The sequence below is a fragment of the Sus scrofa genome, chromosome 1 (genome assembly GCF_000003025.6).
Source record: "Sus scrofa isolate TJ Tabasco breed Duroc chromosome 1, Sscrofa11.1, whole genome shotgun sequence".
In the NCBI taxonomy this organism is placed as follows: Eukaryota; Metazoa; Chordata; class Mammalia; order Artiodactyla; family Suidae; genus Sus; species Sus scrofa.
In genome coordinates, this window is record NC_010443.5 from 181,511,360 (window position 1) to 181,537,716 (window position 26,357).

Here is a 26,357-nt window from a genome sequence, read left to right on the forward strand (position 1 = left end):
GGCAAAGGGAAAGGAGGACTCACGCTTCTCATACTTTGCCCTCCAGGAGAAGAGGTGGCCATCGTTCACTCAGCCAACCCCCTCTCCTATTAACTTTTCTGTTGGGCTCTGTGACAGAGGCTGACATTTCCCGTTGGTGAAGGTCAGCCACTCTCTATGGAAAAAGATTACTTCTACCCACCCTGCCCCTTGACTCTCTTTAAACCAAATATGAATCAGTCTCCTTGGCTCCTAACAGCTGGGGGTGGGCTCAGATGTCTGAGGGGAGGGAACGTGACCTACAGACCAAATCATGATTAAGCCTTTGTTTCAAGTCTTTAGAGAGACTCCCATTCCTTTTAGTTGATCCAAGAAATGCCTGGAATCCTGGATTTTCTGTGATAAAATAACAGCTCAATGATTCACTTACTTGTTCTTGATTACTCTTTGGCACAACTCTTAAGTGAGCTATTAAATGTATCATTCATGTATGTGAGTGGATAGGATTTACTAATACACCGATTCTCTTTCTTATTCCCATTTCCCTGTTCCCTCTCCAGCACAGCCCACACATGCCCTCAAGGAGCAGCAGTGCTGTATAGTTTCTGGTTCCTTCCTGAAACAATAGAATAAGGATGGGGAGAGGGAGAGCCAGAGACCCAGAGACAGGGATGGAAAAACAGGGTGGCTCAGCCAGAGAAGGTAAGTCAATCAAAATAGTAAAGAAATAGCTAGCGGGGCATGGCAAGGGGGCCAGAGAGAGGAAGGAACAATAGTGAAAGAGATTTAGAGGAAGAGTTTGGGGATTTGGTAAGTGAGAGGCACTGTGACAGCTATGAGGTGGCAAAAGCTAGAGAGAGCAGGAGGGACTGTGAAAGGGGCTTCCAGTTTATACATTCCACTCTTTGAAGTTCATTCAGAAATGCAAGTAAAGGACAGCTTTCCCAGAGTTCCCGCCCTGACGCAGCAGTTGGTTACGAATCTGACTGCAGTGGCTCAGGTCTTTGCAGAGGCTGGGGTTCAATCCCTGCCCCTGCATAGTGGGTAAAAGATCTGGCATTGCTGCAGCTGCAGTTTAGGAAGCAGCTGTGAATCAGATTCAATCCCTGGCCCAGGAATTCCATTTGCCGCAGATGCAGCCATTAAAAAGATATAGTTTTTGGTCCTTTTTTTTCTCTTTAAAAAATTTTTTTTAATTTACTTTTTGTTGCAAGATTGTGCACCTTTATAAGCAACTCATTGTAGAAATGGAACCAGGAGTGTCCCTGAGATTCTTTAGGGTCACCTATCGGACAAAAATGCAGAATTTGGTTATGTATGTACCACAGTTTTCTGCAGACAACTGGGGGAAAAATCGAGGGGTTATTGTTTCTTACCCCATGACCAACTTCTCATATCAGAAACTTCCTTTCCTCCCATCTTCCCTGGGCACTCAAAGGAAATTCACCACAGTTTTGGAATGTATGCCAATGATGCCTTTTCATTACAGAAACGTCTGTGTCTGCTAACTACCTGCCACGTGACAAGCAGAGATGGATGGAGCATGGCCCTAGCCTTAAGGGGCTAATACTTATGAGTGAAATGGGCATATTAACTCATTAAAACATGGCCGTTAGTGCTGAAATGGCGACAGAGGGGCACCATGCCTTCCTGGGGAATGGAGGACCTGGCTCTGCTTGTGTGGTCAGGGGAGGCTTCTGAGAGAAGCTGGATCTGAAGGGTTAAGCAGGGGTCACCAGCAGACAAAACAGAGGAAAGAGTAAAAGCCTTTCTGGCCAAAGGAAGAGCATAGGCCAAGATGCAGAGGAGCAAAGAGCATGGCCTCAGGAGAAACCATGATGGTGGAGGTCAAAATGGGTTGATGTGGGGTTGTAACAGGTGAGCGAATAAGGTTAGGATACAGATGAATGGTATTACTGAAGGCCTTGCATGCCATGCCAAGGAATGAAGACTCGTATCCTGCAAGCAATGGAGAGGAGAGATTCTGGAAAATTATAGCAAGGCAGCAACTTGCTGACCCCTTCATTTTAGAGATGTGCTTCTGGTGGGCATGGCTTAGAAGGGAGACTAGAGTTAGGAGGACAGAGTAGGAAGCATGGCAGTCATACAGGGAACATGAAAGCCGTCAGAGTAAGACAGTGGCTGGGATAATAGGAGGAGTCCGGTGGAGGAGATCATTTCAGGGTAGAAATGAAGGATAAGGAGCTTTAAATCAGACATAGGGTAACAAAGACAAATGGTTCTGATATGACTCTTAGGTTCCTGCTTTTTGGCACCTGGTTTGTATTCCTTGTTAAATGAAATGGAGGCTATAGGAAGGGGAACAAGTTTTGGATGAGGCCATATGTACAACTTGAGGAATATTGATATTTAAGGACTCCAAGGAACATCCAGCTAGGATGCTCAATAACGAAGCAGGTGTTAACCATGACCTCCTCTGCCAGGTAGATGGAAGAAGTACAAGCTATCAGTGCCTGCAAATAGGGCCACCAGTGAACACTGAAGCATTTTACAGGCTTCTGTTTTATGTACAGGCTCATGTTTAGTTAATGATGCTGTGCACGGTTTGTGGGGAGATATAATTATATCTCCTAAGAAATGGACACTTTGCAGACTCCTGTGCATCCTTCCCATGCTTGTGTTAAGAGCTCTGTACTGGATTAATCTTTTCTCTTGGCCAATCTACACCCACTCTTTTTCTTTTCTCTCTAGAAAAAGAGGCTGTTAGAATTAGTTGAAAGCAATGGGCTTAATGACGGAAGAGGAAAGATCTTAAAGTCAAGTTTGCAGCTTTTTTGTTTGTTTGTTTGTCTTTTTAGGGCCACACTCATGGCATATGGACGTTCCCAGGCTAGGAGTTGAATTGGAGCTTTAGCTGCCAGCCTGTACCACAGGCACAGCAACACAGGATCTGAGTGGCATCTGCAACCTACACCACAGCTCACAGCAGCCCCAGATCCTTAACCCGCTTGGGGAGGCCCACATCATCATGGATATTAGTCGGTTTTCTTACTGCTGAGCGACGACAGGAATTCCCAAGTTTTCAGCTTTGAAGAGAGATTGGCCCTTCCTCGCAATGGGCAGGATAACCTATTGAGAGTTTTATAAGGGACAGAGATGGAGGAAACGATCAGAAGGTAGCAGTCCAAATTCCTAGAGATTTTATCATTTGAAAGAGATTTCCCTATGTAGATATAAAGATAAGTACCACCCTCTCTCTGATAGTTGAGAGAGAGAGTGAGAGGGAGGGAGAGAGGATTAAAAAAAAAAAAAAAAAAAAAAAAGACATGTTTGAATCCAGAGTTAGTGCCAGCATCTGCTAGTTTAAAATTAACCAAAGATTTGTTTCCATAATCTTCCCAACCATTCATGATCGTGCTGCTTTTTTTTTAGACTTGATATCATATATGTGTAAATTTTCATTTAAAAGCTCCCAGTAACCTTTGGCACCAAGATTCCTGACTTGGAGGTAATTCATGTCTAATCTTCATTGGGTTGCAGGAAGCTGTGGGAACTATGCCCTATTCTCTCCCACCACTATAATTCTTGTTGTTCAAAAGTAGTCCCTCATTTTAAATCTTGAAAGAATCCATTTTGTAATTTTCTGACTTTAGTTAGTTGACATCAGGGTGCTTTTTGCTTAAAAAGTTCTAGGAAGAAAGAACCAAATTCTGTTCATGGAACATCAAATCAAAACAAAGGGTATCTTGTGGATTGTCTCAGATCATTTCATAGAAATTAGGAGTTCCCTGGTGGCTCAGCTGGTTAAGGGCCCTGTGTGTCACTGCTGTGACTTGGGTTGCTGCCCTGGCACAGGTTTGATCCCTGGCCACAGAACTTCTGCATCCTGTGAGTGTGGCCAAAAAAAAAAAAAAAAAAAAAAAAAATTTAAATTCTGTACCTTCCAGACTTAATGTGCTGTGGTCCCCAAGTGGGTAAGGAAGTCTTATCTGGCGACATCCTGGACAATATAGTTCTCCTGTATCCACTCCAGTTTTTCAACATTTTGTTAGTTTACTTGCTGGACAGTTAAGTCAAGGCTGGGTGCAAAAGTGGAGTTGGGAATTAACTCTGTTGCCCCAGAAGATTAGCTTTCCAGACACTGATTTCTGAGAAGAGGTTTCTTAATGGTGTTCCCAGGACATTAGAAAGATTCCCCCTCCCCTCCCCTCCCCTCCCCTCCCCTCCCCTCAGCCCCTGTTGAATCTACAGCTTCCCCAAAGCACCTTGTGTTCATGGTGGAGGAGAATGAGTCACAAGCTGAATAAATTCAGAGCCCTGAGAGCCCTGAGGTTTAGGGGTGGATATACTAACTGTGGGGAATTGGGAAACTAAGTACAGGTCCTGGTGTGGCTGCTGACTGCCAAAGTTACTCACTGTCTCTGAGACTCAAGGTCCTCTAAAAATAAGAGCTGCTGTGTATTGAACACGTCCTGTGTTTTCAGGAATGATGATTATTCTGTGCACCATTTCACTTAATCCTCTGGGGTCTGCTGTGGCATATGACTATAATGGCCCCCATTTTGCAGATGAGGAAATCGAGGCATGGAGAAGTTGAAGGAAGGAGGAGATGGCACCAAAGGGACTTGGAACAAAGAGGGGAAGGGGATTCTAGTCACATGGGTGTCAGCTGCCCAAGGCAAGGGAAAAGGGCTCCAGGGAGCTCTGAAATGGAACGAGAGGGAAAGAAGCAAGCAGCTCGCAGCTCGCAAGAGGAGGAAGTGGGAGATGCGCCGCTTCCTGTAGAAAGACGGATGATTGAAGACAAAGCTGGGTGGGGACTAGTCCCTGGGCTGCGGGCGCTGCTGCTACACATACACACACGAGCGCGCGCGCACACACACGTTCGCGCGCGCACACACACACACTCCCCGTGCTGCGCGCCGTGGGCAGCTCCTACTACTGCGGGGTTGGGCTGGGCTGGCTGCGCTGGAGCTGTGCTGCACACAGCGGCTCGGGGAGGGCAGGAAAGCCACTCTGCTCGGACCAGCCTCGGGAGCCAAGGTAAAGGAAAAGCTTTTCATGTTGCTCCTCGTTGAGTGAGAAAATGATCACCGCCTGCGGTTTTCAGGGCAGATTTCGAAGGGAAGATAGGCACAGTGTTCGGGGATGAGGGAAAAGGGTCAGGGTGGGTTCTGTTAGGAGGGCTTCTGAGAATGACCAAATGTATGACACCTTTGTTTTATTAAAAAAATAACCCTCATTATGTGCTTAGCTTCAGTGACTCATCAGGAAAACAATTAAATGTTTGCATAGTTCTCTTGGAAGAAAAGCAGAGCCCAGTTGAAATCAATTGGGGCTGTGGAGCTGTGGGCTGATCATCTGAGCGTTGCAGTCCTGTTTGAGGGGTGTAAGTGGTGTAAAATGTTCACTGCATTTTCTTTCTTACACACTCCCCGGGGGGAAGCTTCTGTCTTGCAGCAGAAAGACTGTGATTTGGCTTTTGTTGTTGCTGTTAAATCCTTTTATACTCCGATTTTGCCAACAAAGCCTGAAATTGCGTATCTGAGGGGCAGTATTTATCATTAAAAACTGGTACCGCTGCTTTCAGGATAACCTCAGAAACAGCTATCGTTTGCCAACCGGTCTTATCCTAAAGTTGCATCCTTTCTCAAAGGTGTGTGGTGGGTTTAACTTGTCCAGAATCATACTGGTGTATATATGGATTTTATGTTTATGAAGGTTTTATTCATCTCTCGGTCAAGGTGCATATTAGCCTCAGGGACGGACAGCATATGAAAGTGTTGCCGCGTTGCTTTCTCACCTGCATTGGCTGTGGCTGGATGAAATAGTGAAATCAGAATGTGATTTTTATTGTGTGATTTTTCTTAAACAATGAGTCTTCTTGAGGGTCTCTGGCCAAGGCTGTTCATATTTGTGAATGGTATATACAAGTACAATAAATAGGTCTAACAGATTAGCAATGAGATTGTGAGATTCCTTTGGCAGGATACGTATGAAAAGGAATCGAATATGCTAGCATAGCCTGATTTAGAAAATTAAGCTTCATCTCCAACAGAAAGTGCGGTTAAGCAATAAATGATCATTGATAGAAGGTTTTGTCTTGCATTTTTACAGTGAAAGGAGATATGTTTTTCAAAGGAAAGAAAGAACCACTTACAGTGGAGTAAAAATAATAAAAAGGTCATATTTAGACACTCATACATTCTTAAGATGTAGGTTTTAAACACAATTATGCCAGGGGGAGTGTACATGCTCCCTCATTTATCATCATTCTCAATTGTGAAGAGCCATAGTGGTTTTTTTAATATCATTTTTCTGAAATTTATTTGGCTTCTCCAGATTTGGGGGATAGGTAGTAGCACATTTTCAGAGATAAGAATCTTTAGATACTAACGAAAGAAAAAAAAGTCGAATTTTCTGAGCTTACTTATGAAACTGAACCTCTGCCGATGACTAAGAGGTGAAATATTGCTGGTGTTGAAACCATGGAGCGCCCCTGACAGATGCACCGAATTTAAAAAAACCTGTGGGCAAAACAAGTCACGCCACGCATTCCACAGTTCCGGTTCCCGTATGTCTCCTAGAGCAAAATATGTATAAAAGATCGTTTTCCTCTAAAGGAGCTCTCACGTGGGTATTGGACCCAGAATGCCCCTCACTGGAGCTCTGCGATCAAGCTGTTTGGCATTAAATGAAATGGGAACTTGGGAGTCTGGGCTGTATCAATGAGGATGGGGCTCAGCCCGTGGTACTTACTCATCCCCAGGCTGGATTCACTAGATGATGCCAACACCCTGCTTTGTGTGGGGATGCGTAGACAGTCTGCCTTACTCCTCTCTGTGTGTTTCACTAAAAGAGTAAGAAAACGAAACCTTGGCTCATAGGCATAGGGGAGCCTTGAAGCCCCCTGCTCTCTTTTAGAAAACATCTGAGATGCCAGTTATCTGCACAGTCCAAAACATTTCCTTAATTGTGAAATTCCAGCTTGAAGCACAGCATGAATGAGTAACAGCAGATCAGTAACTAAGATGGTAGGAGGTTTAAACAAAAGATGAAAAAGCCCCTATCCTGTAAAATGGGACGATTTCCACTTATTCTGGCCATATGGAATATTGAAAGACATACTGCTTTTGTCCAGGGTATTGGGTGGCTTTTGAGGGAGTCAAGCAACACTGAAATTTTAATTGTGTGTTGTTTTTTTTTTTTTTTCCTGCCATATGGTCAATGGCTGAGTAGAAACATGACTCCATGATTTCCTGGCCAGTCGTGGGCTTCATGGTGGGCACACAGGGAAGGTGTTGGGATGACTGACTTTTTTAGCCTACTTCAGAAGGCAGGCCCGACTTTTAAGTATAAAAACTCTACAAGCCTCTTCAAAGACAACTCTGGGTAAAAGAAAACAGCATGGAGATGGGAAAAGAACGCAGTCAGGCAGATCTGCTTTTAAATCCTATCACTAGTTCTTACTCCTTGACCTGGTACATTGACTGATCTTCACTGTAAAGAGGGGTTAATAATACATAATTAGGGTATTATTCATTGTCTTTGGTTTGGTTTGTTGTATTTTATTTGGTCTTTGCTTTTGTGTGTGGATATGTGAGTGTCCTCCTTGTCCATAGTAGGTACTCAGATGTCATTTTTTTTTCTCCTGCTTGGTGTCAAGAAAAGTTAGCATATTCTTTGTCTTTGCCATTGTCTTAAAGGTCCCAGGAGACATGTTTTTTTATGGTAATAATAAAATGTATATAACATAAAATTTCCCGTTTTAACCATTTTTAAGTGTAGTGGTCTGTGGCGTTAAGTACGTTGAAATTGCTGTGCAAACATCACCACAACCTATCTCCAGCGCTCTTTCATCTTCTCAAACTGAAAATCTGTTTCCATTAAACAATAACTCCCTATTCCCTCCTCCCCTCAGGCCCTGGCAACCACCATTCTCCCTTCTGTCTATGAATCTGACTACTCTAGTTACCTCATATAAGTGGAATCATACAGTATTTGTCCTTGTGTGACTGGCTTAATTCACTTCACAAAATGTCTGCAAGGTTTAACCGTGTTGTAGCATGTACTGGAATTTCCTTCTTTTTTGTATAAATAATATTCCATTGTTATGTCTATACTACATTTTTTCATCCATTAATCTGTTGATGGACACTTGGTTTACTTCTATCTTTTAGGTATTGTGAATAATGCTGCTGTGATTATGGGTATACAAATATCTGAGTCCCTGCTTACGCTTCTTTTTGGGTACCTGTGCGTGGAATTCCTGGATCATATTTGTAATTCTGTTTAATATTTTGAGAAATTATCATACTGTTTTCCATAGCAGTCACAACCATTATTATTATTATTACTGTTATTTATTTATTTTTTTAGGGCTGCACCTGTGGCATATGGAAGTTCCCAGGCTAGGGGTCGAATTGGAGCTGCAGCTGGCAGCCTAAGCCACAGCCACAGCAACGCCGGATCTGAGCCACATCTGCAACCTGTGCCTCAGCTCATGGCAACGCTGGATCCTTAACCCACTGAGCGGGGCCCAGGATGAACCTGCATCCTCATGGATACTAGTCATATTCTTAACCCACTGAGCCACAACGGGAACTCCAGCAGCCACACCATTTTATATTCCTACAGCAGTGCTCAAGGGTACTGATTTCTTCACATCCTCACCAGTACTTGTTTGGGGTTTTTTGCTTGTTTGCTTGCTGTTGATAGTAGCTGTGCCAAGGGGATGTGAATTGGTATCTCTTTGTGCTTTCAATTTGCATTTCTGTGTCTTTTCATGTGCTTATTGGCCATTTGTATGTCTCCTTTAGAGAAATGTCTATTCTGGTCCTTTACGAATTTTTTAATTGGGTTGTTTTCTAGACCTTTTAAAATGGTGGGATCTCTTAACACAGTGTGTCAGAAAGATCATGATTATAATATTTGTATTTAATTTCATGCATACACCAGTATTACCCCTGCTCAGACGAAATACTTCTCTCAAAAGCAACTTTTACCTGCAAAAGGAGGGAAAAAAATCTGCATAGATCCTGGTCATAGGTGATATCAAGAACCTGGGAGTGAAATTCAAACCTTTTTTGTAGACCTGTGACCCTGTTGACCCTGTTGGTCAGGTGCCTGCCAGGCTACAACAAAGAAGGCACAAGGGGGCTGTCACTTCAGTGTCTTTCTAGTCTCTGTTCATTAGCTGCAGGAGAAAAAAATATCCAAGAGGTAGCAAGTTCAGAAAAAGGGAGGAGAAACTAAGTACTAAATTGTTCTCAGACTTTTTACAATGGAGAAGATTAACTTTGGAAAAGGGGCTATAGTAGTTAAACAACGATAGATTTTTGAGAGACGTTTGTACTCACAAAATGTGATTCGAATCTAAATTTCACTTTAGAAAATAAAGAATCCTGGGTTTCATTTTCCACCACAGATTTCACTCTGCGTTCTGAAACTGGTGAGGCCGGGTATGGGTGGGGGCGGAGGTGATCTGGGCAGAAAGAAGAGGGAGGACTCTCTTGAATAGCAAGGATACCAGAGATTTAAGGTGAGGGTGCAGTATTGATTGCCCTTGAATGGTTGCAAGAGCTGAAAGACTGTACATTAATTTTCTGTAACACACTCCATGTGTGTACTGGGAAGTTGGATGATGACCCCTGACGTTTTTACAATTTGCAAATCAGTTGATTTTCCAGTTACTAGGAGGACCTATGACTGGCTTTTTTAGAGAGGGGAATTACAAAGCAGGGTTAAGACTTAGTCCCAGTCTGTGACATCATAGAATGGTAGAGGCAAAAATGACCTGGGGACAAACCTAGACTGTGTCAATCCCTCCATGACAGATAATGAAATAGGCCCAGGACTTCAGTTACTGTTCTAGAGATGCACAGTTGACTGATACCTAACTTTCCAATTCAATCTGCATTTTACTTCCTTCCATAGTAGGGCAATTAAGACAGAGAAAGCCTTCAGACTTGTGTGTCTCTTTAAACATTGTTTACAAGATTGAATTATTTTGTTTAAAAAGAGGAGGGTAACGTTTAAATGTAATGCCTACATAAATAAGGTGTTTCTGTGTTCAAATTCATTCAAATGTAAAGAAAGACACTGCTGTGGAATTGAGATTCAGATTTTCAGGTAAGTGCATTAGACATATATGTGGTTCTCCAACTCTATTAGGTTAAAGACAATGCGTTATATTTAAGGTGAGTCAATGTTGAAACAATCTCTAGAGGACTTCATTCAACATTAAAAAAGAGGGAGCTCAATTCTCAAACTCTGCTGATAATATGTTTCTTAGAAGTGGTACCAAGGAATATCAAGGTATGAGATGACAGGATCAACCTTTTATCTCTTGGCAAATATGTGTAAATAGTCAAGCTCTTAATAGAAAGGGTTGGAAAAACCAGCCACTTGACCCTGCCTACCTATTTCTTTTCTTTTTTTTTTTTCTTTTTGCCATTTCTTGGGCCACTCCCACAGCATATGGAGGTTCCCAGGCTAGGGGTCCAACTGGAGCTGTAGCTGCCAGCCTGTGCCAGATCCACAGCAACGTGGGATCCAAGCTGTGTCTGTGACCTACACCACAGCTCACAGCAACGCCGGATCGTTAACCCTCTGAGCAAGGGCAGGGATCGAACTCGCAACCTCATGGTTCCTAATCGGACTCGTCAACCACTGCGCCACGACGGGAACTCCTGCCTCCCTATTTCTTTGGCTGTTCCTTGGCCCCTGCCAGCCTGATTGTCAGGATCAGACCTTCCCATGATCCTCTGCCCCAGGTACCTGGCATTAGATCTGATGGAGAGGGTCTGGAAACTGGGGTGATTGCCTCTCTCTACTCCAGAATCCTTGCAACATTAGAAGGGCCATTGCTGTTCTTGAAAAATTCTTTTCTTTTTTCTTTCACTTTTTACTATCCCCTCTTCATTTTCAATGAAAACCATTAAACCCAAGCTCCCATTCCCTTATTCATTACAGATGATGTCACCTTCTGTTTTTCAGAGAAGGCATAGATTATAGAATTCCTCAACCTCATTCTTTACCACCTCACAATTTCTCATTCCTCTTCTTCTTCTCCCTTTCTAGGTCATGGTAGCACAGTTTTTTTTTTTCAAGCCAGGAGTCAACTCTCTATATGGCTTCTATAGTCCATTTCCTTTTACTTTCTAGGGGACAATGTTCTGACAATAATTCTGTCTCCTTCCCACATATTTGGTTTCTTCTTTGTATTGGCTCTTTCCTCATTGCTTGCAAACATGCTTAGTTTACACATACAAATTAATTAAAAATTAAGCAAGCCTGCTGCCAGCAAAGCTTCCCTTTGACTTTTACAACCTCTACTAACCTTGTTTTCATCCTAACTATAGGGAAGAAAAATAGCTTTCTTTCCACCCTTCAAAGTTCTGGGAAGTCTGTATCAAAAGACAGATTAATAAGAAAAACAAACATGCTTATTAACTTATATGCCTCATGTCTACATGGGAGATACCAGGGAAGAATGAATAACTCTTAGAAGTGGTGTAGAACTCAGGCTTAAATACCATCTTTAGCTAAAAACAAAATAGGGAGGAGTGGAGAAGACCAGTTATAAGGAGGTGACTAGGAAGTGTGGTAAGTAAGAGTAAGATTTGATATGCAGGTTTAAGCAGGTGCCTCTCCATTGACTAGAGTCCCTAGAAAATTAATTATCTTTCTCTCTCTGGTACAGAGAAGGAGGCATCTTTTTAAATAGAGATTTCCTTTATAAATATAAATTTCCCTTACAAAAATGTAACTTATATTGTTTTCATAATTTCTCCCATGTTTGCTATTTCCCAAATCTGCTCCAGGTAATCCTTATGTCAAAAGGACATATTTTGGGGTGGTGTATTCTGCCACCTTTCATGCCTCTCTTAAGTCTCCCAGCTTTTCCATTGACTTCAAGTTCTGCTCCCCAAGTATGAGTGTTCTCAAGATTTGATTCTTCTGCCACTTAATTTCTCCCTCTTCCTCTATCAGATCCTTTTCTGTGATTTCAATCATTGTCACTGTGTGGGTCGGTTCCAAATCTGGTTCCCTGTCCCCAGCTCTCACCTACTCCAAACTTACACATCAAGCACCCTGCAAACTTACCAGAACATCCATCCCACTGAACCTGAGACTCCAAATCAGTACTTGCCTTTGCCTTTCTGCACTCAAAACCAGCTCCTCACCTGAATCCATGACCAATTAATGCCCATTCTCTCAGTTTCTCAATTTGGAAAACTCAATTTCTTGATTTTCCTCAGCAACAAAGTTGGAGTCAGTTGCATAGACCTTTGCACTGTCATTGGAAACACATCTTGACACCAGCAACTCTTTCCCATGTTAATAGCCAGTGTCTTCGTTCTGGCCCCCTTCACCTCCAGCTGGGTTGACTTGCCTTTCCCTAGGGCCTTGCCTGCTTCTTCTTCCACACTTCGCTCCTATAGTCTTTTTTCTCTGCCTAGCCAAATTCCACCTGTCCTGTGAGGCTCAAGTCAAATGCTTTCTCTTCCATGAAGTTTTCCTTGGTTTCTTCTTTCTGCAATAAAAAAACAATCTCCACTTCCTTAAGTCTTTTGTTCTTTCATCACAGCAATTAGTGCATACTAGAGTGTGTAATGACAATTTGCTTTTTTTTCCCCTCTTTTGCAAGTTCTTTGAGGACAGTAGCCACACCCAGTTTCATCTTTGTCTCCTTCTAACACACCAATACAGCTTGAGCTTTTGTTTGTTTCCAATTTCACTTTTATTAAAGTATAATTGACAAAATTGTAAGGTATTTAAAGTGTACATCATGGTGATTGGATATGTAAATATACTGTGAAAGAATTGTGTCTAGTTAATTAACACATTTATCACCTCACATAATTTGTCTTTGTGTGTGTGTGTGTGAACATTTGGATTCACAAAATGCAGTTTATCACTCATTTGTTGAATAAACTTTCTTGAGTGACTTATTTTTTGATACAAAGTGAGCTAGATATCCCAGGAGCTCATAAACTCCTGGGAACAGACAAATACTGACAGAATCAAAATGCAGTTAGTTAATCTGTCTACAAATCTTAACTGAATGTCTGCAGTGCGCCGCGTGTCCTTTGAGGGTCCAGGGTCACTTGCATGAACCAAATGGGCCCGTTCTTTGTTTTCTTAGAAATGACATTCTAATGTTGGGAAAGACCCAGTAAACACATAAACCAGTGGTTTTCAGATCTGGCTGCACTTTAGAAATCACTGAGAGGTACTTGGAAATACACCTGTGGCCCAGCCTCAACCCAGACTAATTAGGTTAGAGAATCAACCAGGATTGGACTCCATTGACAGAAACAGATTACAATACAAGCAAATGTCAGGTAGTGATAAGTGCTGAAATGGATTAAAATAGAAACAGGTTGAATGATGGAGATTGTCCCTACGATGTCGGTGCCACTGGGGATTTTACTTTGGTTGGGTAATCCCTGAAGGCCTCTCTGAGGAGATGACATTTGAATTGAGACCTACATTGTGGTGAGGAGTCAAGTATGTGAAGAGGTTGGGGGAGAGGGTTTCCAAGCAGGAGGTGCAGGTATCTTTCTGAAATAAGAGTGATGTGGAATTACAGAGGACATATGGCCTCTTCATATACTTGTCCAGGAGTCTCTAGACTGTCTTTCTTCTACAAGAAAGCAGCTTTTCAGTTAAACCAGGCAGACTACTAATGCAGAGCACTTGGCTGCTCTGTTGAGTAGTTGGTCTGGGGTTTTATCAAGATCAAAGTGACTTAACACAGTCAGGAATACTACTGTTTAATTATATTTTTCTACTCTGCAATCAGCACTTCAGGGTTGTTGTCTGAATTAAATGCCAGTCTTACTGTTTCAAATAACCTTAGTTACTGGGGGTGTTCCCGTTGTGATGCATCGGAAACGAATCCAACTAGGAACCATGAGGTTGTGGGTTTAATCCCTGGACTGGCTCAGTGGATTAAGGATATAGTGTTGAGCTATGGTGCAGGCCGGCAGCTATAGCTCCAATTAGACCCCTAGCTTGGGAACCTCCATATGCTGTGGGTGTGACCCTAAAAAAATTAAAATGACTTTAGTTACTGGGGATTATGTCTTAGATGAATGAAGTAGGAAGCAGTGACTTCTGTCCTTAATTCTACTTGGGGGAACCAGGGAAAATCTCAGGAAGGAGCCATTCAAACCACACAGCAGCAAGCGTCTGCTCATGTTTGGATGAATGAAGATCAGAGTGTTTAAAGAATCAAGTTGAGAACGAGCATTTGTTGAGCATTCTGTTTGAGCTGCTGTGTGCGGATACTTTATATGCATTACTGTTTTCCATTACATTTTTAAAAAATTGAAGTATAGTTGATATACAATGTTGTATTAGTTTTAGGTGTACAGCAAAGTGATTCATATATATATATATATATTCAGATATATATATATAGTTTTTCATATTATTTTCCAGTAAGGTTTATTATAAGATATTGAATACAGTTCCCTGTGTCATATAGCAGGACCTTGTTGTTTATATCTTTTATATATAATAATTTGTATCTGCTAATCCCAAACTCCTAGTTTATCCCTTCCCCACCCCTTTTCCCCTTTGGTAACCCTAAATTTGTTTTCTCTAGCTCTGTTAGTTTTTAAAATAACCCTATGAGATGAGAACAGTATTTTTCCATCAGGATACTTTTGACTGCTGGTAGAAGAATATCCTACCAAAATGGCTTAAACAGCAGGTACTCCTCGGAAAGGAAGGTAACTCCAGCGTTATTCATGGCTGGACAGTGTTCTTACTAACCTGAATTATTTCTCTGCTCCTATTCTGACATCCTTAGCAGGTTGTTTTACCCTCTTAGGCCAGCTCCCCTCACTGTGCCAAGATGACTGCTACTATAATTTAAGTTATAGGCCAGTTTCAAATATAGGGACACTGTGAAGTGGCCAATTTCTTTTCATGTACTTCTTTTTAAGGTTACAGAAAATCAGTAGGAGAATTCACCTTCACAGCTCACATGCCTTTCTGCCAGTGGTGAGGCAGCCAGCACTGCTGTGATTGGCTAATTTAAATTTCCTTGTGAGGCTGTGGCGGCAGCATCCAGTCTCTGAAGAACATGGTCACCAGACCCCCAAATAGAGCTTCCTGGCTCTATTAGCAAGGAAGAAGGGGTTAATGGGTGGACGGTCAACAGAGCCTACCACTATTTTATTTCCATCCGAAAGGTGAGGATATCAAGGCTCAAAAAGGTTAAAAACTTATCGAGATCACACACCTTTGAGTTGAACAGTGTTTCCAAGCAGTCCCCTTTGAGAAAAGCAAATATGCAGAAGAAAAGCCCTGTTTGTGTTGATGGTGATGGCCTAGGTACATTGGAGAAATAGTCCTGGAAGAAAATACAAAATGGCTGCTTCGGGACTAAGCAAAGAATCACTTTTTAAACAAATGATTCCAGAAGAAATTACATCGGGTCCCTCCCATAAAGCAATAAGAATGGCATTTAATTTAGACAAGCAGCCCTGCATTTCTGCACTGTAAAAAAAATAGTATAATTAAATTGAGTCTTCCTGACTGGTCATTTAAATCAATTTGATCTAAATAAAATTCACCCTGGTTCAAGAATTGAGCAAGTGAGGCTAAGGGTTCTGTGTACGGCTGTCTGTCAGACTTCCATGAAAACCTTGCTTTCTCCAGAGAGGTATGCATTTTGTTGATTACAGCAAATAATAATCTCTGAAATTTCTGATTATGAGTTATTTTGAAAATAGGTTTTTACTCTCCAACTCCAGAGGCAACATGCAGTTCCATTATTGTTGCATTTTCTTCGTGGTTCCTACTTTCCATTCTGATATTTTATTTTGGAGGCCAAGGTTTGTGAGGCAGCAGTAATGAAAAAGGGAAATTGCCATGGAGCTGCCGTCATTACAGTGTTTTGACTGCCTGCCTCTAGGTATGTTTCTGTGCATTCTTATCGTAACACATTCAGCGTTAATGGTAGGAATATCTTTTCTGTAATAAATGATTGAGTGCTTCCTACTCTTACATTTGCATTTTTAAACAGGAAAGTAAAAGTTAATTTCTAGGCTTTGCCAACAGGGCTCTCTTTATGGAGGGTATTTATCGGATCTGCATAGAACTATGTGAGAAAAATTGTGGAAAAAATTTAAACAGGAAAAAAAATTCTGTATCATTTTAGGGTCTTTCCTTGGAAAATTGAATTGATCCTTTGCCATTTTTTTAAACTTCATGAATGATGGTTGTGTTTAGAGAACACAACTGTATATAGGCATTAAAGTGATTTAACAAACAGTTTTTTTTTAACAGTCCAAAGATTTTCTTTTAGGGAAACTAATAAAAAAATTAGAAAATTTCTAACCAAAAAAATTGTCTAATACTTTCATTATGTCTTAAAGTAAAATACCATAGGAAAATGATATTCTAAGGCTTAATACAAGACTTCTCATTGTGGCTCAGCGGTAACGAACCCGACTAGTATCCACGAGCACGTGGGTTCGATCCCTGGCCTTGCTCAGTGGATCAAGGATCCAGCATTGCTGTGAGATATGGTGCAGGTTGCCGACGCAGCTTGGATCTGGCATGGCTGTGGCTGTGGCGTAGGCTGGCAGCAGCAGCAGCAGCAGATCCGATTCAACCCCTAGCCTGGTAACTTCCATGCCACACAAGTGGCCCTAAAAAGCAAAAAAAGAAAAGAAAAGAAAAAAATAGGGCTTAATACACAGGAGAGCATAGTAGGTAAAGAATGTCTTGGACAAGTTGCTTATACTTTCTACTCTTCTCTTTCCTTATCTATAAATTGGGAAATAATGGCAATGCCTACTTCACAGAACTATTGGGGGAAATTATATAATGTATATAAAAACATTTATTTAACATAGTGCCTAACATATAGTAATTAACTATTGAGAATTATAGCTATTATTAGTATAATTATTATTGTTACCACAAAGATGGAGTAGAGTATCTTGGGGTTCTTAGCAAGTTTTAGCAGAAATTATTCTGGCCCAGCATTAACCTTAGATGCTCTGAACTCAGAGTAAGGAATCACTGGAGGAAGGCTGTTTCCCCGGCGTAATCAAATGTCAATGTTTTAACTTAGTTAAGAAACGATCTCAGACTTGCACTATTTTTTCAGCAGTGCATGTGTTTAGTCATAAATATTTCCAGTTTTCCTCCCCAATTCATGATACGCTTACTCTTCTCTGTCTGATTTAGGTAGGTGTAAGCCACAAGTTTATACGTTGGCCAGTGAAAGGTGAGCAGAAGTGATGTTTGCCATCTCCAGGAAGAAGCTTGTAAGAACCAGGATGTGAACACATTCCTTGGCAATTGACAGTGGTAGAAGACAGAAACGCTGGCTCAGCTCTTAAGCCAGGGTCCTAAAGACAACATAGAGCTGGTCCCTTCACTGACCTGCAGTGGACACATAGTGAGAGTGAGAAATGAGCTTTTCGGTCTTAAAAGATTTGAGGGTTGTTTGTTACCACTGTATAACCTAGCCTATCCTGACTGATGCACTCTTGTGATCCCTTCAAACTCTATAGAGAAAAAAAAAAAAAACTTAACCGTAACAGTACATAAAATGTGTTGCAATTTGAAGGTAGTAATTTTTAATGACTATGCTGTGTGTGTATGTGTGCTTATTGTATGTTGTACCATAGGGAAGCATCGGGATACTTAACATTTTAATTTAAATAAACTTATATACAATTTTTCATTTACATTTTTAAAATAAGCTTTATTTCTAGTTCCTATAGAGGAAAATCAACATACCAAAATTACCAGCATCTTTTTTTTTGGAGAGAGATTTTCATGATGCCTGAATTCCAAACCTGGTATGATCGCTGGGTCATGGTCCCTCTCACTGAAAGCTCACCAGAGTGGTGCCCTGTTGGACAGAGGATCTTCTAAGAGAAGATAATGGACTAAGCCACAGCCATGGCCTTGGTCTCCTTAAGAAAATAGTCTGCTTTAAGCCCTATTGTGATGTTCAGTTATAAATAGTGGTTCTTAGTACATAGAGCATCTTAAATAACATGTATTGATCAATGGAGGGAAGCAGTCCACAGTTCTTCCAGACGTCTAGACTCTTTCATGTTTGCTTTTAAAAAAATAAATCTCTTTATTTAGACCTCTTGGTATTAACACTTACATTTACCCTAGAAATGAGTTATCTTGTTATGATCGGGTAATGTTAAGGACAAGAAAATGCATTTTTAATTAAAAAAGACATTTACATGTGATTGACCGTGTATGCACAGGTGTGAGCTATTTTACTTGATATTTTTTACTACTGATTTTATTTCACCTGATTATTTCATTTGGGTCTCTAAAACTACATTATGAAAGACCTTAATTATTTAAATTAGGAACAGATTAATTATCTCCAGTGTACAAACTCAAATTAATTTCATTATTAACCTGAGTTTTAAATTGATTAATCTTGGAGTGTTTAAGGAACCAAGTGGGGTTTTTTCACCCTTAAGGAAAAGGGCATATTTGATTCGATGAATTCTCTCCGTTACAACAGTCGTGCTAATCGGAGCAAGAAATTTGCAAGGCAACTTTGGATAGATTTTATAAACCAGCCAGAAACCTGTGTGTCTGGGGCTTCTGGGGGAACAATCTGTGAGTCATTTTAAAAAACAAACACACTCATAATCACAGTGCATGTTGTTACCATGGTAATTAGGCTTGTGGACTTGTGCGTTGCTTATGTTCCTGTAAAGGGAAGAGGGGGAGAGAAACCCAGACTTCAGAGCTTTAACTATCAGCTTCATTTTGACTATTGAGAGAGTTTAAGAGTTTCTTGAGACCATACTGGAACAGTCATCCTGAGAGGGAAATTAAAGAAACCCTGGCATCTTCCCTTTGTTATTCAACAGAAGTTTGCCAAATTAAGTTTTGGGATTGCCACGGGGAGAAAAGGACCACTGGGGCTTCTCTCAGGAAGAAAGAGGGGGAAATAGGTCCTTGATCTGCTATGTAATTACATACAAGTCTCTAAGGTCTACCTGGGAAGTGTCTAGTGTGCAGGTGCCCAGGGCCTTAATGAGCCTCTGAAAGGCACCAAGTCCACTGGCGTAACATTATTATAGTTTAAAGGATCCTCAGGGCATTATTCTAATACGTGATCAGAGGTGGCTTTTAGTGAGCCTGTTGTTTCAGATCTGATCCCCAAGTAGACCAAGTAGTAAGTTTAGTTTTGAAATCTCTGAGTCTGTTTCTCCCTATTTTATGGGGTAGATACAACCCCTTTATCTTGGACAGGCATCTTATAATACAAGCTCAGAGATCACAGAGGAGACCAGGGAGGTTATATGAGCTCTGCCAAATCTGTCACCACTCCAGGGAACAATAAAATCAAAACACACGCTTGTTTGATGGACGGTAAACAAAGTTGTTAGGCCAGTGAGATTACTAAGGAGTGATTCATTATGATTCTATATGGAGAACAAACAACACCCTTAAATCAATTAGTGCACATCCAAAACTGGTTTTTTTTTAGAATATTTTGTTTATTTAAAATTTTATTGGGATATAGTTGACTTAGAATGTTGTGTTTCAGATATACAGCAAAGTGAATCAGTTATACATATCCCTATATCCATTCCTTTTCAGATCCTTTTCCCATATGTCACTACAGAGTATTGAGCAGATTTCCCTGTGCTATACAGTTACTCATGCGTTTTTATGGAGCGTAGTGTGTATATGTCAATCTCAGCCTCCCAATTTGTCCCTCCCCCCAGTGTTTCCCTTTTAGTAACCTTAAGTTTAGTTTTGAAATCTTTGAGTCTGTTTCTCTTTTGTGAATAAGTTCTATTGTATCATTTTTATTAGATTCCACATACTGGTGATCTCATATATATTTGTCTTTCTCTGCCTGACTTACTTCATTTAGTGTGATTATCTCTAGGTCCATGCATATTGCTGAAACTGACATTATTTCATTTTTTAATGGCTGAGTAGCATTCCATTGAATGTATGTACCACATCTTTATCTACTCCTCTGTCAATGGATATTTAGGTTGCTTCCATGTCTTAGCTATTGTAAATAGGGTTGCAGTGAACATTAGGATGCGTGTTATCTTTTCAAATCATGGTTTTCTCTGGATATATGCTTGGGAGTGGGATTGCTGGATCATATGGAGTTCTATTTTTAGTTTTTCGAGGAAACTCCATAGTGTTTTCCTAGTGGTTGTACCAACTTACATTCCCACCAGTAGTGTAGAGGGTTCCCTTTTCTCTACACCCTCTCCAACATTTATTGTTTGCAGACTTTCTGATGATGGCCATTCTTATTGGTGTGAGGTGATATCCCATTGTAGTTTTGATTTTCATTCCTTTAATAATTAATGGTGTTGAGTGTCTTTTCATGTGCTTTTTGGCCATCTATCTGTCTTCTTTGGAGAAATGTCTATGTAGACATTCTGACCATTTTTTGATTGGCTTGGGTTGTTTTTGGTTTTTTTTTTTTTTTTTTTTTTTTAAATATAAAGCTGTATGAGCTGTTTGTATATTTTGGAGATTAATTCTTTGTTGATCACTTCACTTGCCAAGATTTTCTCCCATTCTGTGGGTTGTAGGTTTTGAAGAGTATTTTAAAATTTACTTTAAGAAACCTAGATATCCTTTTATTTTATTTTATTTTATTTTTGTCTTTTGTCCTTTTTAGGGCCGTACCTGTTGGCATATGGAGGTTCCCAGGCTAGGGTCTAATGGGAACTGTAGCCACCAGCCTATGCCAGAGCCACAGCAACGCGGGATCAGAGCTGCATCTGCGACCTACACCACAGCTCATGGCAACACCAGACCTTAACCCACTGAGCAAGTCCAGGGATTGAACCCACAACCTCATGGTTCCTAGTCAGATTCGTTTTCGTTTTCGCTGCATCACAACAGGAACTCCCAAGAAACCTAGGTACCCTTTTAAATTGATTACTATAATACACTGACTAGAGGTTTTTTTTCCCAAAGTATTCCTTCAATCGATTTTATTTAGAGTTACACAACTTTTCCTAATTAAAACTATTTTTTCAAAAGGTTTGAAATAATATGCCATGGGAGTGTGATTAAAGGGCCATGCAAACACAGGGCGTTTGTGTGCGACTTTGCCCTGGCATATGGTGCAATAACTGTTTCTCAAAACTGTAGATTTCAATTTTACTCGCATATTTGGGAACAAGGCCCATGTTACTGAAACTTAATTCTATGCTGTCTTAATTTCTTTAAGGCTAGTAAACAATGCTTAAACTCTTTTTTTGGTGGTGAAAGCAATTCATGGTGAACATTGAAAATCTGGAAAATACGAAAAGTGTAAAGAAAAACTTAGACTGACCACTTCTATTAATGGGATTCTTGGTTGAACTACATATAACACTTTTGCAGCCATCACTTTGAACTTTGTCACATGGCCCACAACCAGCAACAAGGGAGGCTGGGAAAAGCAGTTACTCTTGACAGGTATGTGCCTATCATGGAAGAAGAGGAAAGCAGATATCGGGACATATCTGGCAATTTCTGCTACTTCCATTTTCTATATAAAAGGGATAATACATTGTTTTTCGTTGGCTTTTTTTGTTTGTGTGTGTGTGTTTGTCTTTTTAGGGCCACAGCCATAACATATAGAGGTTCCTAGGCTAAGGGTTGAATTGGAGCTGTAACCACTGGCCTATGCCACAGCCATGCCAGATCTGAGCCACACCTGTGACCTACACCACAGCTCATGGCAATGCCAGACCCTTAACCCACTGAGTGAGGCCAGGGATCAAACTTGCGTCCTCATGGATGCTAGTCAGATTCATTTCCTCTGTGCCACAATGGGAACTCCTGGGATAATACACTGTTTACATTTTGATATATCTTCTTCCAATCTTTTTTTCCTAGAAAAAATATATACCAGAAAGATATTATGTATAATATTTACTAGAAAATATTATATGTGGTATGTTAGAATATTACATATGGAAAATATAGAACAGATATTAGAAAATATCATGTATAATATATCGATATTACAAAAATAGCTGAGGTCATACTATATAAAATTTTGCATTTCTATTTTCTTTTTTTTTTTTTTTTTGCTTTTTTATGGCCTCACTTGCAGCATATGGGGTCCAGTTGGAGCTACAGCTGCCAGCCTATGCCACAGCCACAGCAATGCCAGAGAACGAGCCACGTCTGTGACCTACACCACAGCTCACAGCAACGCCGAATCTTTTAACCCACTGAGTGAGGCCAGGAATCAAACCCGCAACCTCATGGTTCCTAGTCTGATTCGTTTCCACTGCTCCACAATGGGAACGCCTCCATTCTCTTTTCACATAACTTTATTCTGTGTGTATTTTTCCTCATTCAGATATTTTGTATTTACTATTTCAAAGTGTCATATATGACGTTTTCCTTTTTGACTTAATAGGTTGTATTATTGATATTTAGGCTGTTTCTAACACCTTGGGAATAATTCTTTGTCTGTGTTCTGCATTTTTGATAAAGTCAAGCAGTGACATCCTAAGACACTGAGTGAGAACATATTTGAGATCTTGATAAATAGTGCCCCACTGCTTTCCACAGAGGTTGTATCAGTTTATGCTCTCATAGTAAGGTAGGAGAGTACTGGACTCAGAGTGCCCTTCAAGGCTTATTTTGCGAGTCCCACTAATCATTGTTATCCCTCGGGTTTGTTCTCTGAAAATAGGTTCTTTTTTGCCCTTGGCTTGTTTTTGATTTTTTTTTCTTCTCCTTTGCTTCATTAATCATGAGATAATGGTTTTCTAATGACATTGTCTCATTTAAAAACATATGGTCCTTTTTAGCCATCTGGGAATATAATCAGTTGGTTGACATTTCAGCACACGTGCCATTTGTAAGCAAGGGGCTCTCTCTAGAGACGCTGATGTTCATTTGGTCTTAGGGCCCAATGTGAATTTGATATGCACCCTCAGCTGTAATATGTTCCATGCCTGGTACCTCTTAGTTCTGAGACACAGCAGAATGGGAACAGTAAAGCCTTCCTGAGACTTGAGCAGTTTTCTTTGAGCCGAGTGCTGGGTACTTTTTCAGGAGTAAAGAAGCTTATCTCGGAGTTCCCTTCATGGCTCAGTGGAATTGAATCTGATTAGCATCCATGAAGACGCAGGTTCTATCCTTGGCCTTGCTCAGTGGGTTAAGGATCCCATGTTGCTGTGGCTGGTGTAGGCTGGCGGCTACAGCTCTGATTGGACCCCTAGCCTGGGAACCTCCATGTGCCATGCGTACAGCCCTAGAAAAGACAAAAAGACAAAAAGACCAAAAAAAAAAAAAAAAAAAAGATGTTTTAACCAATAACTTGTTCAGCCTACCTTCTCAAAGGGCTAGATACATACAAATAGAGCCCCAGCTCTGTCCCTGACACTTGGAGGAGAGCAGTCTGCCACTTTGGTCCTGTTGGATGCTAATCAAGTTAGGTCAGGAGAAAAGCTCATTCTTATTCACCTCACGGGTACACAGCCTCTGTCACCAGTAACTCTGCCTGCCCTAACTTCCCAAGCTGACTTGGTGTTTTCATGTTGTCTCACAGGCTAGGGAAGTTCACAAAAAAGGGTCTTCTGTTTTAACAAATCTGTTTCTTTGAAGAAAGAGTTAACACAATGTCTGTTTCTTGGCTCAGAAAAGTAAACTTGTAAGCCCCCCTCTGCCCTTAGAGCTATTCAGCCATCACCATCAAACTCTATTTACAGAAACATTTGCATTTTCAGCTTTTATGTATCATGCTATTTCTTCTTCTTTTTTTTTTTTTAAAAAAAAAAAAAACACACATTTTCCTCTCTGCTTTCTCAACAGTCAGATCTTCAAGTGAGCCTCGGGCTTTGGGAACTGAAGAGGTAAGAATTCTGAACTTTTTTTCTTCTAGGATCTTGAACCTAATCAGAACCACAAGAGGAAAAAAATCCTAAGTAATCCTGTAGATGAAAGCATTTAACATGTGATGTTGATCAAAAAGAAATGTTCAGAGTACTTAGTAATGTTGACATGACTTTAGGATTTAAAGGGGAAAAAATGGCTCTCCTTGATGATAGTTAAAAAATTAGATTTCTCATTCATATTTCCTTCATTTTCTTCTACAAACCTGAGTTTGGAGAGCCTTGGAGGTCACTGCCTGAACAAAATATATCCCTGTGGCACCAGCCATGATTAATTGGTTGCAGCCGTTGAGGATCGTGCAAGATAGATGTCAGAGCAGGTTAGGTCAGAGAAGGGTAAACTCTGTTCTTAACAGGGTGGTTGTAGACATTGTAAGGGCTTTTCTAGCAGCAACAACAGTAACAATAAAAGGTCAGTTTAATACCGGTGGGGTTTCTTCCCAAAGAAGCTGACTTGGCTTTTGAAACCGACTAAAAAGCCTTTTGAATGTGGGTATAGACCCAAAAGGTCACCATATTGCTGAGAAAGGTGCTAACATGTTTGCTCTCCCCAGCCAAGAAGCAATTTCTTCTATTCAATGATGTGAACATATTCCCTTTCTTTTCACAGTTAACTTCATTATGATAAATTTCAAGCATACACCAAGATAGAAAAATGTAATTAACTTCCATATCCCTATCACTCAATTTCAACAATTATCAGCTAATGACCTAGTTTTTCATCTGTACCCCTACTCACTTCTCCTCTTTCCCCATTGGATTATATGGCAGTGGCTTGAATTTGGCAGTTGGATTTTCAGTTGTTTATTTACATAACTATTTAGGGGCTATAGCAAAATGAAAAACAAAAAAAACCCCAAAATCCAAAAACAACCTACCATTAACCTAACTTAGTTTACTGTAGCTAGCCTTTCATCCATTTAATCATTCAGCAAATGTTTAGTATATACAAGTGTCAGAACCTCCTAGGGAGAAGAAGTAGAGAAAAGAGTAATATAAAGGACTGGATCACTAGAGGTCTTGGGTTTGGAAATGAAGGGCCAGATATGGTTTGGAATTGCTGATTAAAGGTGAAGAAGTGGAGGACATCTAGAAAAACTCCCACATTATTCTTTTGGGAGATTCAATAGGAGATGATAACTGGGCTACAAATACAGGAGGAAAGGAAGAGATTCAAATCTGTGGAGTGGCCATGTCCAGGTGGATATGTCCAAGTAGGCTGTCATGGAGGCTTGCAGAGCAGTGGTTCTCAGAGTCCTGGGTGCATATCAGAATCTCCAGGGAAGTGTTTAAAAACACTGTTTTGTAGTCCAATTAAACCAGAAGCCCTGGGGGAGGAGGAGTCTGAACATCTGTAGTCTGTAAGAGCTCCCCAGGTGATTATAATGTGTAGTTAGGGTTGAGAATCTCTGGTCTTGAGCTTATTAGAAGGCAGGCCTGTATATATGTGTGCTTTTAAGACCATGTATATAGCTTTTGCTATCCTATAATGAGGTTCTTTTAAAGTGCTCAATGTCTTCCAGGTGAAGGCTGAGCCATCTCTTCATTCTACCAAGTGTTGTTAATAATGAAGACTTTTTAAATAAGTATTTCATATTCCATGCCTGATGTTTGTGTTGATTTCTTTCATACTAATGCAAGTCCTTAAATGTTTTGAATCAGTCCAAGGTGAGTTTCTCAATGGGGGCTGCTGGCTTGTTGAATGGGGCAAGTCTTCCATGTGTTCTTTAGTACCCCTGTCCTTGGCTCACAAGAGGCAAGTGGCATCTTGCGGCCATTGTGATATCCAGAGTGCCCTAAGGAGACAATGAGAACTACTGTGTCTTTACACACCTTTAAAGAGGTCATTTGTCATTTTCACTCTTATGCATACAAGCGTTTTTACTTCATGCAAAATTACTGGTTTCAGTTATGCAAAGTGATTCCTTATGTAGGTGATCTCTATGCTAACATACTAAAGAAAGAAACTAAACAAAATAGTCATATAAAAGAAAATAGTGTTTTGCACTGTTGGAGGAATTTTGAGCAAATTTGCTCTAGTCAAGTCTGCTTTTTATGTCTGCACAGAGAAGCAAATTAAACACTAGGTAAGCAATGGCCAAATATTGGGATTAAAAGCAAAGTACTGTTAAGTCATTATGCACACGGAAAAGCATTGAGTAGGGATGCATTCGTTAGTTGTCTGCTGCTGTAACAAATGATCACAAACTTAGTGGCTTCAAACAATGCAAATATGTTATCTTGCAGTTCTGCAGGCTAGGTTCTGTAGGGATTTCACTGGTCTAAAGGCAAAGTATCAGCAGAGTTGTGTTCCTTTCTGGAGGCTCTAGGGGAGAATTCTAGAGTCCCTTTTCGTCCTTGTTCAAAGCCAACAACATTGCAACTCTGTGTCTTTCCACTGTAGTCATACCTCTTAACTCTGAACTGAGCTAGGAAATGTTCTTTGACATTAAGGACCCATGTGATTAAGACTTGGCACAGCTAGACAATCCAAGATACTCTCCCCATCCCAAG

The 26,357-nt window shown here is 40.6% G+C and overlaps 1 protein-coding gene across 5 annotated transcripts in view; it reads left to right on the top strand.

Annotated features, from left to right (window-relative positions):
• Nucleotides 1-26,357, top strand: part of GNG2 (G protein subunit gamma 2) — a 166,716-nt gene that overhangs the window by 26,103 nt on the left and 114,256 nt on the right. Inside the window, exons 1-3 of one of the 5 annotated variants that reach the window (XR_002346914.1) lie at nt 4,174-4,983; nt 21,331-21,405; nt 23,764-23,804. The gene's annotated coding sequence lies outside the window, so the exon portion shown is untranslated. Of the gene's footprint in view, nt 1-4,173; nt 4,984-21,330; nt 21,406-23,763; nt 23,805-26,357 lie in introns of those variants that run through there. The other 4 variants (XM_021101896.1, XM_021101893.1, XR_002346920.1 and 1 more) reach the window with 4 other exon arrangements.